Below are 15231 nucleotides of genomic sequence, written 5' to 3' on the forward strand. Positions count from 1 at the left end.
GGAAGGTTTACTGGCTTTGTCTAACCTAAGATTTAAAAGTACATTGCTAGACGGTGTTAGCGAACCCATTCTAGCTGCCTAGTGTAAACAAGGCACACTGCCTGTAACACACGCTAAACCGGTCAGGTTGAAGTGGTGAACCTAAGTTTTAATGCCATTTTAACCCATATTAGGAGTATGCAATGTTTTGTCTACGCTAAAGATTTTCAAATACGTTAATTAAAAGGTACTGGTTAACATCTAACATTCCCTTAAATCCTCGTCTAGACCAGGAGGTCTCAAGAAATTTTTTGGTGGTGCCATTCTGACAATTTTTCCTAAAATACTTAATTAACTTTAAAGAAAAAAATGCACACATACAAGTCCAAATCATAATTCATTTATGTAGATTTTTATTGCAGACTCAATAATAATGTACAGTCGTCTCGACTCTTTACTGGACCTAAACAGAATAGAAACAAATGTGATTTGGACATCCTTGTTTTGTTGTTGTTGTTGTTGCTTACACTTTTTTTTTTTTTTTAAAGACTTGCTAGCTAACAAGTCTGTTTCTGTGAAAAGTGATATCTGTATGTTTGTTAACACTGCTTTGCCTCCTTCCCCATCATTGCCTAGGAATCTGTGGCCGCACAAAAAGCCCGTAGTGGCCACATGCAGTCATATTTGAGAAATGCTAGACTGTAGACAAAGCCTTAGGGTATGTCTATACTGCAATAAAACACCTGCAGCTGGCCTGTATCAGCAAGCTCACAAGGCTGAGGGGCTATAAAATTGCAGTGTAGAAATCTGGGCTCCAGCCACGCCCAGGTAGTGGGACCCTGTGAGGTGGGAGAGTCCCAGAGCTCAAGCTCCAGCCCAAGTCCAGAAATTTATACAGTAACTCCTTGCTTAACATTGTAGTTATGTTCCTGAAAAATGCAACTTTAAGCGAAACTATGTTAAGCGAATCCAATTTCCCCCTAAGAATTAATGTAAGGGGGGGGCGTGTTTAGGTTTATATATATATATATATATATATAACCAACGCCCCCCCACACACACACAGACACACAAAGTTTTAAACTGTACACAGCAATGATGATTGTGAAGCTTGGTTGAGGTGATGAAGTCAGAGGGTGGAAGAGGGTGGGATATTTCCCAGGGAATGCCTTACTGCTAAATGATGAACTAGCATTCGGCTGAGTCTTCAAGAGTTAACACGTTCTTAATGTAGCCCCACACTCTAGCAGGCAGTACGAATGGAGGGAGGGGAGACAGCACGGCAGACAGAGACACACACCCTGTGAGAGAGAAATGCACATTGCCCCTTTAGGTACCCTGACACCACTCTAAGTACATTGTCTTTTTAAGTAGATCAGGAAGTTGAGACAGCAGCTGCGGACAGCAAGCTCCCTCCATTCTGAGCCCTGTCATGTCCCCACCCTGCTCTATGGAGAAGGGGTAAGCAGGGTGCAAGAGCAGGGGGAGGGGGACATGCTGATATTAGCCCCCCTCTTCCCGCCTCCGCCCCCCACCCCCAGCACAGCAAGCAGGAGGCTCCGGGGAGCAGCAGAGGGCAGGAGCAGCACAGGTCAGTGGGGAGAGGGACAGCTGAATTGCCATCAATTGATAGCCTGCTGGGCGGCTGCCACACAGGGAACTTAGGGGAGCAGGGAGCTGACAGGGGGGCTGCCTGTCCACCCTGGTTCCAAGCCCCCACCAGCTAGCTCCAATGGGCTGCTGTTTCTGCAAGCTGTGGACAAAGCAGGCAGCTGCCAAACGACGTTATAAGGGAGCATTGCGCAACTTTAAGCAAGTATGTCCTCTAACTGATCAGCAACGTAACAATGAAACAATGTTAACTGGGACGAATTTAAGTGAGTTAATGTGTACTACAATTATATAGCCTCGCAGCCAGAGGCCCTGTGAGCCTGCTGACATAGGCCAGCCACGGGTGTTTTATTGCAGCATAGACATGCCCTTGCAGTCCCAGTTTCCTCTAAAGTCCCATGATCCCAGAAAAGAGCTCTCAGAGAGTCTTGGAGATCTAAGATCCATTGGATTTCATTGCAACCAATGTTCACTACTGCAAGAATGGTGAATTTTGGGTATGATTACCTGATATTGTATTTAACATCAATCTCAAATGTTTGCTTCACTGAAGATTAATTTAAACTTAAAACTAAGACTTAATCACAGCTGTTAGGAGATCGTGATTTAATAAAGTCATTGATCTTGAAAGAAAGGTAATGGGAGCAGGTATGATTCAGAAGTATAATTTAGCTGAGGCCTCAATCGAAAATAAAAGAAAAAGTTGTGCGCCACCACATGAATGACTAGATCTTTTCTTTATTTGGGTAAACAAACCTGGGTGTCAAATTAACTGAAGACTAATGTGGCACTTTCATACCTTGTCAATAATGCTTTGGATAACAGAGCGTGGTCAAATACAAAAAGTAATGAAACTTTTACTAACGAGGACTATATTACAAAAAGGTTACAAATAACATTTTCATTAATTCTTTATGCTCATATTGATTTGATCCCAGAAGTTATGCATGTAGAGCCAGGCATAATTAGTACTTTTTCAGTAACATATATTGAAATAGTTCTGTAAAAGAATGAGAATGTTATTTTTTCCAGAGTTAATTATAATGTGCTTCAAGATATCTTTCAGTACCAGTCATATACTGCAAGTTATGTATGTAATTTTATGTGTGTATTTATTATCAGTACTGATATGTTATTCTCTTCTTAGGCCAGGTCTCCACTACAGACTTGGATCACTATAACTACGTCGTTCAGAAGTGTGAAAAATCCAGAACCCTGAGTGAAGCAGTTATGTCGACCTAACCCCCAGTGCAGACAGTGCTATGTCATCAGGAGAGCTCCTCCCATTGACATAGCGAGGTGAATTAAATATGCCGATAGAAGATCTCCTGTCGGCATAGAAGCGTCTTCACTTAAGCGTGTACAAAGTGTAAAAAAAGAGCTTTTTCATATATAACCCTTTATAGCCCAATGTAGATGCCCTCCATCAAAAAACACAGGATGTATACTACACACACTTGGTGACTATTACATTGAAAATGTAGATGAGGAACAGATTATTCATTACCAGAACTGAAAGAAGCCATAGGATCTGGGGAACTGTCTGAATTTTTTGCAATTAAAACAAGAAGCCTGTGCCAGTGCCATTGGAGAGCTGGAGCAGAGCCATGGCTCAGTCTGGTGACTGACAGTTTAATATAATTAGCTAAAGATTTACACTTATTGCTGTGCATGAAATGTAAAACAAGTTTCCAGCACATCAGAAGTAGAATGATGCATAAGTACTGACTATTAAACTAAAAACAGATACATAACTCTCTCCTCCAGCTAGCATTTAAAAAAAAATGTTAAATATAATGCTAACATGTTAAGGATGAAAAGGTTTAGAATGTAGTAGACCAACTGTTTTTCTTGCTTGAATCCTTTTTACTCAATAAACTGACACTTAATTGTGTATACTTGTGAGAGCACGATACATTTTAAAGCAAACTTTTAAAGACTTAGGCTTTGTCTACACCAGCACTTTTGTCAGCAAAACTTTTGTCGGCCAGGGTGTGGAGGAAAAAACAAAAACAAAAAAACAAAAACACATGCCTGACTGATAAAACTTTTGTCGGTAAAAGTGCTGGCTATGGACAGCATCTGCCACCGACATAGCTACTACTACTTGGTGGTGGTGGCTTAATTATGCCTACGGGTGAGCTCTCTCCTGCTGTCATAGAGCGGATATATTACAGACCTTACAGTGGTACAGCTGTCCCTGTAAGGTCTGTAATGTAGACAGAGCCTTACATACTCAACTGTAAAAACGAATGGCCCTGCTACTCATTCTCTCTGAAGAAGTGAGCAGAAGAGCTAAGAAGTGTAAAATGAGTCAGAAAATTCCCTAAAAGGGAGCCTGGAAAAATGCAGAGAGGCTGAACCTCTGGGCAGAGACGTGATGTTTGGAATACTCCCGCCTCATAGCCCCCAAAACCACCTTACTGAAGAGGGAATAATCACCCAAAGCTATGTGTACACAAAACCTTGCTGAGTTTCCTGGGCTCTTGGTGTTCCCACCCTAGGGGTTCCATCTCCCGGGGTGACCGGGTACAATATAGCCCAATATAATTAACAAAGAACAATAAAAATGCCATTAATTCAGTATCGAAGGCAAAAAACGTTGACTAGCAAAACTCAAAATTATTGTTTGCAGTAAAATAAATAAATAAATAAATAAAAAACCAAAAAAAACCCCCAAAAAACCCAAAGATTGCTGAATTGCAACAAGTCACTTGTACTCTCTCTCTCCTGGGCTTCGGCTTCAAATCTTTAGCAAGCAATCTTTATCTGCTTTCTGAAAGCTGAGGAAAAACAAAGGAAATCACTAATGTAATGACAAAGAAACAGATACTTCAGGAATTAATCTGGCATTACCAAAATCACATAACCGGTAGTATGTACAGAGAGTTTAGCTACACAAGTTGCCATATATATTTTGAATAATGAGCATGGTAGGGAATTTTCAGTTTAAATAAATATACAAATAAATACTGCCATAAATTAATGGCCATTTTCCACTCCAAAAATGTAATAATTCAAAGTTCTTATCAAATCAACCAGTGATTAAAAACCACTACTAGTATAACTGTGATATAGAAAGCAGGGCAGAACTCCCCTAATAAAGCTCCCCTCCCCAAAAGATTTTCTTGTGAAGCTTTCAGAGTAAACCCACACATGGGGGGGGGGCAGGAAATGAGGCAATGGTGCTGTAAGATTGACACCTCTACTCCATCTCTTCCTCTGGCATAGTAGAAGCTCTCCCCTACAGTTCTGAGACTTGGGACTCCAGATTTTTTTTTTATTTTTTAGGTTTTAGGGAGAGGACAGAGAAAGGAAGCACCTACTTTCCACATCCTCCACTTCTGCTGACCCTGTGACTGTATGAATAGGAGTACATGTTGCCTCAAACCACGTTAACTCTTTCCAGGCCTCTCTGTGGCTGCTACTGAGCAGCTGGTGGGGGAAATTACCTGATGGCACATGGCAACATGGTTATAGGAGGATGAGCCAGCGGAGCAGCTGTGCATAAACTGAGGGGCTTAGTGTATCTATGAAGATCCATATGTAGCCCCACTGTCAACAGAACTATTTCAAGAAGAATCCTGAAGTTTCTCTCCCCTTTTCTGCCCTTCATGACAGATCCATCTGACTGAGGTTCCCTTCACTTACAGAAACAAAGGGAATGATTGTAGTCCAGAGTAACTTTAAAAAGCAAATATGCAAGTTACAGTACAGCTGCATAAAAACTACTTGAGGCAAAATTACAGATATACATCAATATAGGTAGTAAGGGCATGTCTACACATGAAAGCTAAATCTGGAGTAAAGGAGGGTGTGAATTTAACACAAGATAACTATTCCAGAATAACTCCATGTGTGGATTCTCTTATTTCACAATTAGAGTGCCTTTTTCCAGTTTAGTTTAAACCACTTCCAAAACAGTGACAACTAACAGGAAATCTTGAACGATTTAGTCATAACACAACAGATACTTAAATAAATATTTAGTAAGTCATGAAGGTATTTTTAAAAACATGTTCCAAAAGCTTTTATAAATACCCAATGCTACTTCAGTATGGGCGCTGCTTTTCTACTCACTGGGGGCTGCCATTTCAGTACCAATCCCAAAAGGTGGCTCAAATCTGTTGATGCAGCATATAGTCAGAGAATCTACTTTACCATTTGCAAGCACTGAAAATCTAAGCCTTTCAAAACAATTGTGAAGTAGAGCTTCTAGTTTTAAAAAATATTTTGATTAATTTCCTAGTAGTTCATTTAACTGTGAAATTAACCAAAGCCTTTATTTTTTTTTTTAAAGGAACAGAATTTACCTAACAACATTTATGAAAGGCTGATTCCAGTGCTTGAAAATGATGGAGGAAATTTTGAACTTTGGCTCTCTGTCACACTGTCAAAAAAGCAGCTTGCTTCTTTAATATTTGAATAATACTGGAGACTTAAACCTAAAAACTTAAAAAAAAAACAAAAACCCCTTACTCTTCTTTATTAGGTGAGAATATAATCTACAGGAATGAGCACAGGGTTAGGACCCAGGAACTCAAACAAATCATGGCCTGCCATTGGTGTACTATAACCAATTCATGTAATACTTCTATTTCCCAGTTTCCGCATCTATAAAATGATATATACTTTCACCAGTCTTTACAATATCCCAGTGAGATAGGAAAGTCTGAACACTGCTGTGAACATTCAAAAAGCAATTTAGGTATCAAGTATTTCCATTAGACTAGGAAACAATAGAATGCTTGTCTCATACTTTCCACTGCCCTCCACAAAAATCTGAAACATCACTCTTTCCTCCCGCAGAGTCTCTCATACATTTCGGACACGTATTTAAATACCTATGTAATAAATAATATCAATTTTTGTGCAGAAGTAGATGGCACTCACCTGGGAAGTACAGTATGCTACTAAGCAAGTGAATTTTGGGAAATTTCAGATTCATGTCAAGACTTTGAAGCTTAGATTCCTTTTAAGAACCACAGGCACATTCAGGTAAATTTTACCTGAATGTGCCTGTGATTCTTAAAAGTTCCAATTAAAGAGGAATCTAAGCTTCAAAGTTTTGACTTGGATCTGAAATTTCCCAAAACTCAAAGATGTTCAGATCTGGAGTTTGGAGCCATCTTTAATTCTCATTGTGCCATAACTTAGAATTCATCACACAGTTCAGCTGTTGTTACAGAAAATACTAGACAACACTGAGAAACTGTGTAGCAAAGGCTGAAGTAATAAGAGACTTTACACACTGAAGTCTCTCTCTGAGCCATTCCATATAATTTGCTTTTTTATTTTGTTAGTCCATGTGCACAGAGTACAAAAGGACAGTATTTATATCTCATGAATGGAGCCCATTTGCTATGATCTCCAAGTAACCACTTGTTCTTCTCCTTTGCCATTATTTCTGCACCCTTGGGCAACATCAACCTGATACTAATGGATTTGTTTCTTAGCACTATTAACTGATAGGCGTGACCAACAAAAGTGAATGGTGCATAGATAACATGGTACATAACATTAGAAATCTGTATGAGAAGATTTTTGGCATTTCTGCTCTGCGTTTCTAGCTCATGCAGCCACCCTAATTTTCACTGTGATGTGGCATCAGATAGTTGATACAACAAATTTACATGGGTTGAAGGACACATTCAAACCACTATATTTATGTCCTTTTGATTGGTTAGAGGTTTTCCCCCTAGTCGTCTTTAATATGTTTTAAGAAATGGCTAAAAGGAAGAAAATGTGCTCTGTGCCATTCAGTTATGTAGGTGACGACTGGTCCTTTTCACTCTGCCAAGAAGACTTGCTGTACTTCCAAGAGAAACAATGGCTTGTTTAGGACCTCTCGCATGAACTCCTAGTGTCAATTAATAAAAAATGAAAAATTATATTGTTTTTTAATTAAATTTCTAGCACTTATGGCAAAGAACAAAACCTTCCAAATGTGGAGTGAGTGTGAACCAATGCATTGTTTTTTTTGCCAAATCTGCATATAAACTGCACCAGTGAGAAAGACCTCTGGGCAGGTTCTGTGCCTATTCAGAACTTAGAGCCAGTCAGAACATTGTCATTTCAGCAAAATAGGTTTTCATTGAAACCAGAATGTTTTGTGCAGATGTATCAGTTTAATCTCCATAAATCAATCAAAAAGAACAGGAGTGCTTGTGGCACCTTAGAGACTAACAAATTTATTTCAGCATGAGCTTTCGTGAGCTACAGCTCACTTCTTCGGATGCATAGAATGGAACACACAGACAGGAGATATTTATACATACAGAGAACATGAAAAGGTGGAAGTATGCATACCAACAGGAAGAGTCTAATCAATTGAGATGAGCTATCATCAGCAGGAGAAAAAAAACTTTTGAAGTGATAGAAGGTGTGAGGAGAACTAAACATAGGAATAAACAGAGACTGTGAATGGTTGGGTCATTACACTAATTGAATCTATTTCCCTATGTTAAGTTCTCCTCACACCTTCTATGGGTCATCTTAATTATCACTTCAAAAGTTTTCTTTCTCCTGCTGATGATAGCTCATCTCAATTGATTAGACTCTTCCCGTTGGTATGCATACTTCCACCTTTTCATGTTCTCTGTATGTATAAATATCTCCTGTCTGTGTGTTCCATTCTATGCATCCGAAGAAGTGAGCTGTAGCTCACGAAAGCTCATGCTGAAATAAATTTGTTAGTCTCTAAGGTGCCCCAAGTACTCCTGTTCTTTTTGCAGATACAGACTAACACGGCTGCTACTCTGAAATAAATCAATCCGTTTCCAAGAAATGTTTGTCAGGATTCCGGAAGGTCTTTAGGTCTGGGGCAGGAGAAGGGTAGGGGAGAGGGGGAGGAGAGATGTGAACAACACCTTTATTCACTGTAAAATAAATCACATTTAAATATATTCAAAATGTCATTAAATATGTTAAATATACATAAAGAAAGGAATAAATAGCAATAAACGCACCCCAAACAAACATTACACATGGATCACTATGGTGTCACCAGAATCAAGTTTGCTCAAGACATTATTAATACGTCAGGTCAATCAAAACATATCCAGACTTCAAAGTGAGCTTATAAAAGGTAGCAAACCCACAGCCCAGGCAACGATCAGCATGCAGAACAACTCCAGCACATCACACCCCTTTACCCCCATCACTTTGTCCTTGGGAAAGTTCAGAATGACCAGTTTGGCCTGATACAGTAACACCAGCACACACCAAAATAATAATAATAATAATTATTATTATTATTATAATAAAAAAAACAAAAAAAAACCCAAACAAACAAAAACCAAAAACAGGCTGTGTATTGCACTCCCAGAATAAACTCAAGTTTGGAGAAAAACAGTTCCCAGCCATTGAAAAGCTACCGCAAAAAAACCAAAAAGATTAATCAAATGGGAACAATTGAGGAAAAAATGAAACTGCATCCAAATAGGATAGAACAGGATCTTGTAATTGGGAAAGAGAAGGGAAATAGGTCTCCAGTACTGCACATCATGAAGGTCCCATTTCTTGGGCAGCAGGGTAATTACTACCCCATGACAACTGAGGGACAGCTCCTTCCCCTGGAAGCACTCCAGAAACCACTCAGGAAAATATCAGGACCAATAAGATCCTAGAAATATTTATAAAATGTAGACAACAGCCCATCTATTCCTGAGGCTTTGCCTGTAGAGAGCTGCTGGACCACAGAGCTCCTGCAAGGACAGAAGGGCTCCAGATGTTGTTCCTCACTACCGAGACAGGGCAACCCGTGGTGCAGCTCCACCACTGCCAGCATGGTCACAAGACTCAAGTGAGTACAAAGCACCACAGAAGGATACAGATGCTTTCTGGATTTCCACAGAATCAGATGTCAGACATGCCCTGGGCAGCTGGAGACAGTGAATCTGCTGACAGTCCGCAATATTCCTCTCCAAACCAAAGAAATTTCTCATGTCATGCAGCTGAGGGAAATGGGCCCAAACCAGAGCTCCCTGCAATGTTCTCCAGCAAGCGCTCTGGAGGCTCGTATTTTGGATATCAGGTTCCCAACATCAAGGCTGCCATGAAGATCCACGATGTCCCATTCCAGGGCACGCAGCATGACACAAGGCCCTTACAGCAGCCTGGGTGTAGTATTGGCAAAACAATTGGATTTGGACCTCTCATGTTCTGCCACTGTCTCAAGGACTCCTATAAGGACTTCTGCTGCTGCCGCCAATGCTCCCAAAACACAACTAACGCCTGGGTGAAATTCAGGTCCTGAAACAATTTGGTGATAAAAACACCAGTGGGAAGCACAGGCAGGATAGGGGAGAGAAACACTGACAGAGACATAGTGATGGTCAGCCAAGTGAGTGGGAGACAAGCAGAACTGAAACAATCATACTGGACTTTACAGCATAAAAGCAATCCAGTCTAGCCCCCGAGATGTGGTTGGGGTGGCCTTTGAGTCAAAGTACTACCTAACTCCCACTATCCACTACACTGAACACCCATCCTTCTACAGTTTGGCCCTGCTGAAGTACAGTACCTGCCACACTGAACTCCAAAGGACAAGGCTGCATATGATCCCTGGACATACACAAATCTTTAACCGTCCCAGGATCTCACCTCCTCCTGGGACCCTCCCTCCCCCTCAATATCATCCACAGTGCTGATGTGTTTGTCTCTCTCTCTCTCTCTCTCTCCCCCCTCAGGTTGTTGTTTTTAAAATAAAATAATTATGTTGGTTGGAAAATCTTTATTCCATTAACTGAAAGCAAAAAGAGCCCTGCAAAGCAACAGGCAATTTTCTTAAACCTTCATAGTTCATTGTCTGCACCAATCATAATCACCTCCTAGCATCCCAAGCACAGCAACAAATATTAGTGGCTTTCAGCTTAAAATTGCTGCCTCAAGGAATCCCTCCAGTAGCCCTGGTCTCTGGCTGTTCAAATTCAGGCTCCAGGCACTGAGCCTCCACGGTCCAGCCCTGAGTGAAGCTTTCACCCTTCCGTTCACAAATATTATGGAGCATACAGCACACAGCTATAAGCATAGGAGTATCATCATAGACAGCGCCAGTGGGCCTTTAAACATCCAAAAGCACACTCATTCATTCTGCACTTGCTCAGCCTGTTGTTGAACCTCTCCTTGCCGCTGTCAAGGTTCCCCGTGCCTGGGCTCATAAGCCATGGCATTAAGTGGTAGGTGGGGTCTCCCAGGATCACAATGGGCATTTTGACTTCCCCTATGGTGATCTTTTGGTCCAGGAAGAAAGTCCCTGCTTGAAGCTTCCTGAACAGGTTAGTGTTCCAAAAGATGTGTGCGTTATGCACCTCTCCGGATCAGCCTGCATTAATGTCCATGAAACGCTCACGGTGATCCACAAGCGCCTGGAGAACCATAGAGAAATACCCTTTCCGATTAATGTACTCTATGGCTAGGTGGTCTGGTGCCAGAATTGGAATGTGTGCGCTATCTATCACCCCTCTGCAGTTAGGGAAGCCCATTTGTGCAAAGGCATCCACAATGTCACACATGTTGCCCAGAGTCACAGTCTTTCAGAGCAGGATGTGATTAATGGCCCTGCACACTTCCGTCAACACAAGTCCATCGGTCGACTTTCCCACTCTGAACTGGTTAGCGACCAATTGAAAGCAGTCTGGAGTAGCCAGCTTCTACAGTGAAATTTTCACATGCTTCTCCAATGGCAGAGCAGCTCATTCTCGTGTCCTTGTGCCACAGGGCTGGAGCAAGCTCATCACACAGTCCCATGAATGTGGCTTTCCTCATCCGAAAGTTCTGCAGCCACTGCTCATCATCCCAGATGTGCATAACGATGTGATCCCACCACTCAGTGCTTGTTTCCCGAGCTCAAAAGCGGTGTTCCGCTGCGGTCAGCTCCTTTGTGAATGCCACCAGCAATCTCGTGTCATAGCTACTACATGTGGCAAGATCAATGTCGAACTCCTCTTGCCTTTGTAGTTTAAGGAATAACTCCACTGCCACTCATGACGGATTAATGAGAGCGAGCAGCATATTGGTCAAGAGTGTGGGTGTGATGGGTTGGATCACAGAAACCCTCTTGGGAGCTGCCACCTGATGTGTCAAGACTACTTCTACCCCTGCCTTCCCTGCCAGCTTGGGACTCCAGCACCCTGTCTTGCTGAGCCAGACCCAGGGTCTGAATTACTTGCCCCAAAGCTGCAGGTTTACCTGAAAGCAGCTAACAGAAGTGTTCCTGCCTTTAACACTCAGATGCCCAACTCCCAATGGGGTCTAAACCCAAATAAATCCCTTTTACCCTGTATAAAGCTTATACAGGGTAAACTCATAAATTGTTCACCTTCTATAACACTGATAGAGAGATATGCACAGTTGTTTGCTCCCCCAGGTATTAATACATACACTGGATTAATACATAAAAAGTGGTTTTATTAAATACAGAAAGTAGGATTTAAGTGGTTCCAAGTAGTAACAGACAGAACAAAGTTACTCACCAAGCAAAATAAAATGTGCAAATCTATGTCTAATCAAACTGAATACAGATCATCTCACCTTCAGAGATGCTTCAGTAAGTTTTTTCCTCAGACTGGAACACCTTCCAGGCCTGGACACAATTCTTTCCCCTGGTACAGCTCTCGTTCCAGCTCAGGTGGTAGCTAGGGGATTCTTCATGATGGCTCCTCCCTCCTTTGTTCTGTTCCACCCCTTTATATATCTTTTGCATAAGGCGGGAATCCTTTGTCCTTCTCTGGGTTCCCACCCCCTCCTTCTCAATGGAAAGACACCAGGTTAAAGATGGATTCCAGTTCAGGTGACATGATCACATGTCACTGCAAGACTTCATTGCCCACTTGCCAGCACACATGTATACAGGAAGACTTACAGGTAAAACACACCCATCTGCAGACAACTGTCCTGGTTGATGGGAGTCATCAAGATTCCAAACCACCATTAATGGCCCACACTTTGCATAATTACAGTAGGCCCACACAGTTACATTTCATATTTCTAGTTTCAGATACAAGGGTGGTACATTTATACAAATAGGATGATCACACTCAGTAGATTATAAGCTTTGTAATGATACCTTACAAGAAAGCTTTCGCATGAAGCATATTCCAGTTACATTGTATTCACTCATTAGCATATTTTTATAAAACCATATAGACCGTAACATCACAGTCGGATCCATTCTTGCAGACCAAAGAGGCAGAGCGCACAGTGCACAAACCATTGAAAGATGGCGCCACATGCGGACAAAAGCACAGAGATTGCTGGGATGTGAAGCAATGCATCACGGGGTCCTGGGACAGGACCGAGGATGCCCCACGACTCCTTCCACCTTCCCACAACTCTTAGCGGCAGAAGAGGAAGAGATGCTATGCAGGACAGCTGCCCGGAGTGCACTGCTCTGAATACCACTGCCAGTGCCGCAAGTGTGAACATGCTATTGCACAGGCAGCTGACAGTGTGAACACACAATAGCAGTTTCCCATTTAGCGCTCTCTGAGCAGCACTGTAACTGCCAGCGATGTAACTCTGCCAGAGTAGACATACCCTTAGTTGAAACAGCTGTAGCTTTAAGAAAAACACCAAATATCACAAGACTCAGATAAAGTCAATGGAGCAGGCAACACTGCAATGGTAAACTTTACTTTGCATTCATTAACAATGGGGGCAAACAATGCTTAAATTGTCACTTGATTGTGAGTCAAGTGTTAAACACTACTTGTCCTCATCTACACTGACAGCAAAATCGTGCCTAGGCACCTAAAGGTTGTATCCTGGTACAACCAAATATTCTAGTGAAGACAAGCTCATATCAACCTTGTTGGAAGTTTTAAGGAAGAGACCAACTTAAAGAAAGAAAATGTGCCATCAAGACAGGAAAGGAAAGCAGGCGTAACAAAAGCAAGTGGGAGAGAGCAAGTTGGGCTTTTTTTTTTAATGTTTTAAATAGAGAGTTGACTGATACATTAGTTGCAGGGTGTATAGCAGCATAAGTATTTTTCACCCTAGCTAGACTTACCTAATATCTACTAGCTTGAAGGTTAAATTTTCAAGCTCTATAATAAAGAGGTTAAGTGAATTCTTATTTTGCTAAATCTTTATTATCTTTAAGAACTATACTGCACTACCATTTTTAAATGGTACGTTAGAGGTATGTCTATGCTGCAAAATATCTGTGGTGTCAAGTCTCAGGATATGTCTACACTGCAATTAAAAACCCGCGGCTGGCCTATGCCAGCTGACTTAGGTGCATGGGGCTCACGCTAAAAAGCTGTTTAATTGTGGTGTAGACATTCTGGCTCAGGCTGGGCTCTAGGACCTTGCAAAGCTTAGAAGCCCAAGCCTGAACATCTACACCACAATTAAACAGCCCGTGAGCCCAAGCCTCAGGAGCGTGAACCAGCTGGCACAGGCCAGCCACAGGTGTCTAGCTGTGGTCAACACTATCCTCAGAGTTCGAGTCAACTGACTCAGGGTCACAGGGCTAAAAATAGCCGTGTAGATATTCATGCTAGGGCTCTGAGACTTGCTGCAGTGTTTTATTTATTTTTCTGTGTAGATGTACCTTAAAGTATTATAAATAACTATAATTGTCAAAATAAATGAATAAAGCACATTGTGTCATTAGCATTAGCCTTCCTTTATATCATTTGTTCCTTTCCTGATTCATAAAATTCAGGGATTTTCAATGTCTCCCCAATCATTAATGCAAATTATTGAACTGTTGTCCTATGTGTGAAATTTTATAACAAGAGTTCATATACATACACATGAGGTAAGTTTACACATACGAACTCATGTCTATATATTTATTAGGGCTGTCAATCGCAGTTAACTCATGTGATTAACTCAAAAAATCATGATTAAAAATTAATCATGATTAATTGCACTGTTAAACAATAGAATACCAATTTTTTAAATATTTTTGGTTGTTTTTCTACATTTTCAAATATATTGATTTCTATTACAACAGAATACAAAGTATACAGTGCTCACTTCATATTTTTATTACAGATATTTGCACTGTAAAAATGATAAAAAATATGAGGTGAATTGAAAAATACTACCTTATTTTTTAAAGTGCAAATATTTGTAATAAAAAAATATAAAATTAGCACTATATACTTTGTATTCTGTGTTGTAATTGAAATCAATATACTTGAAAATGTAGAAAACACCCAAAATATTTAAATAAATGGCATTCCATTATTGTTTAACATTGTACACTTTATTGCGATTAATCTTTTTAATTGCTTGACAGCCCTAATATTTATGTTTTTAAGTTATATACTTACTAAAACCCATTCAATTATTTTTGCAAGTTTATACAAGTGCAATACTTTAAATATGAAAGCAGAGTTATTTTGTGAAAGACAAGTCAAAGATTCTTTAAAAACTGTGCATCCAGAGTTTTCCAAGTTATGCTAAACTACTGCCACATTAGTCTATTTTAACTATGCCTGTGTAAACTCAATAGCCCATTATTAGTCATTTTTTTTTCTTTTAACTATGTAAATCCAGCTCAGCAGGCTTATGCTATTAACACGGCATATGCCGCTTTGGGCAGATCCCTCTGTAGTCTTCCCTTTTCTTGAGAGAAAAAGGAAAACAAAGCAGCTGCAATGCAACACAAAATATTTACTCTTCTGC

General features: G+C 40.7%; 1 protein-coding gene across 7 annotated transcripts in view; it reads right to left on the reverse strand.

Annotated features, from left to right (window-relative positions):
* GNG12 (G protein subunit gamma 12) overlaps positions 1 to 15231 on the reverse strand; it is a 67616-nt gene that overhangs the window by 42045 nt on the left and 10340 nt on the right. The window contains exon 1 of one of the 7 annotated variants that reach the window (XM_045028381.1): positions 1154 to 1225. The exons of the other annotated variants lie outside the window; for them this stretch is intronic. The gene's annotated coding sequence lies outside the window, so the exon portion shown is untranslated. Of the gene's footprint in view, positions 1 to 1153; positions 1226 to 15231 lie in introns of those variants that run through there. 7 annotated transcript variants of the gene reach the window in all.

The sequence above is a fragment of the Mauremys mutica genome, chromosome 8 (genome assembly GCF_020497125.1).
Source record: "Mauremys mutica isolate MM-2020 ecotype Southern chromosome 8, ASM2049712v1, whole genome shotgun sequence".
Lineage (NCBI taxonomy): Eukaryota > Metazoa > Chordata > Testudines > Geoemydidae > Mauremys > Mauremys mutica.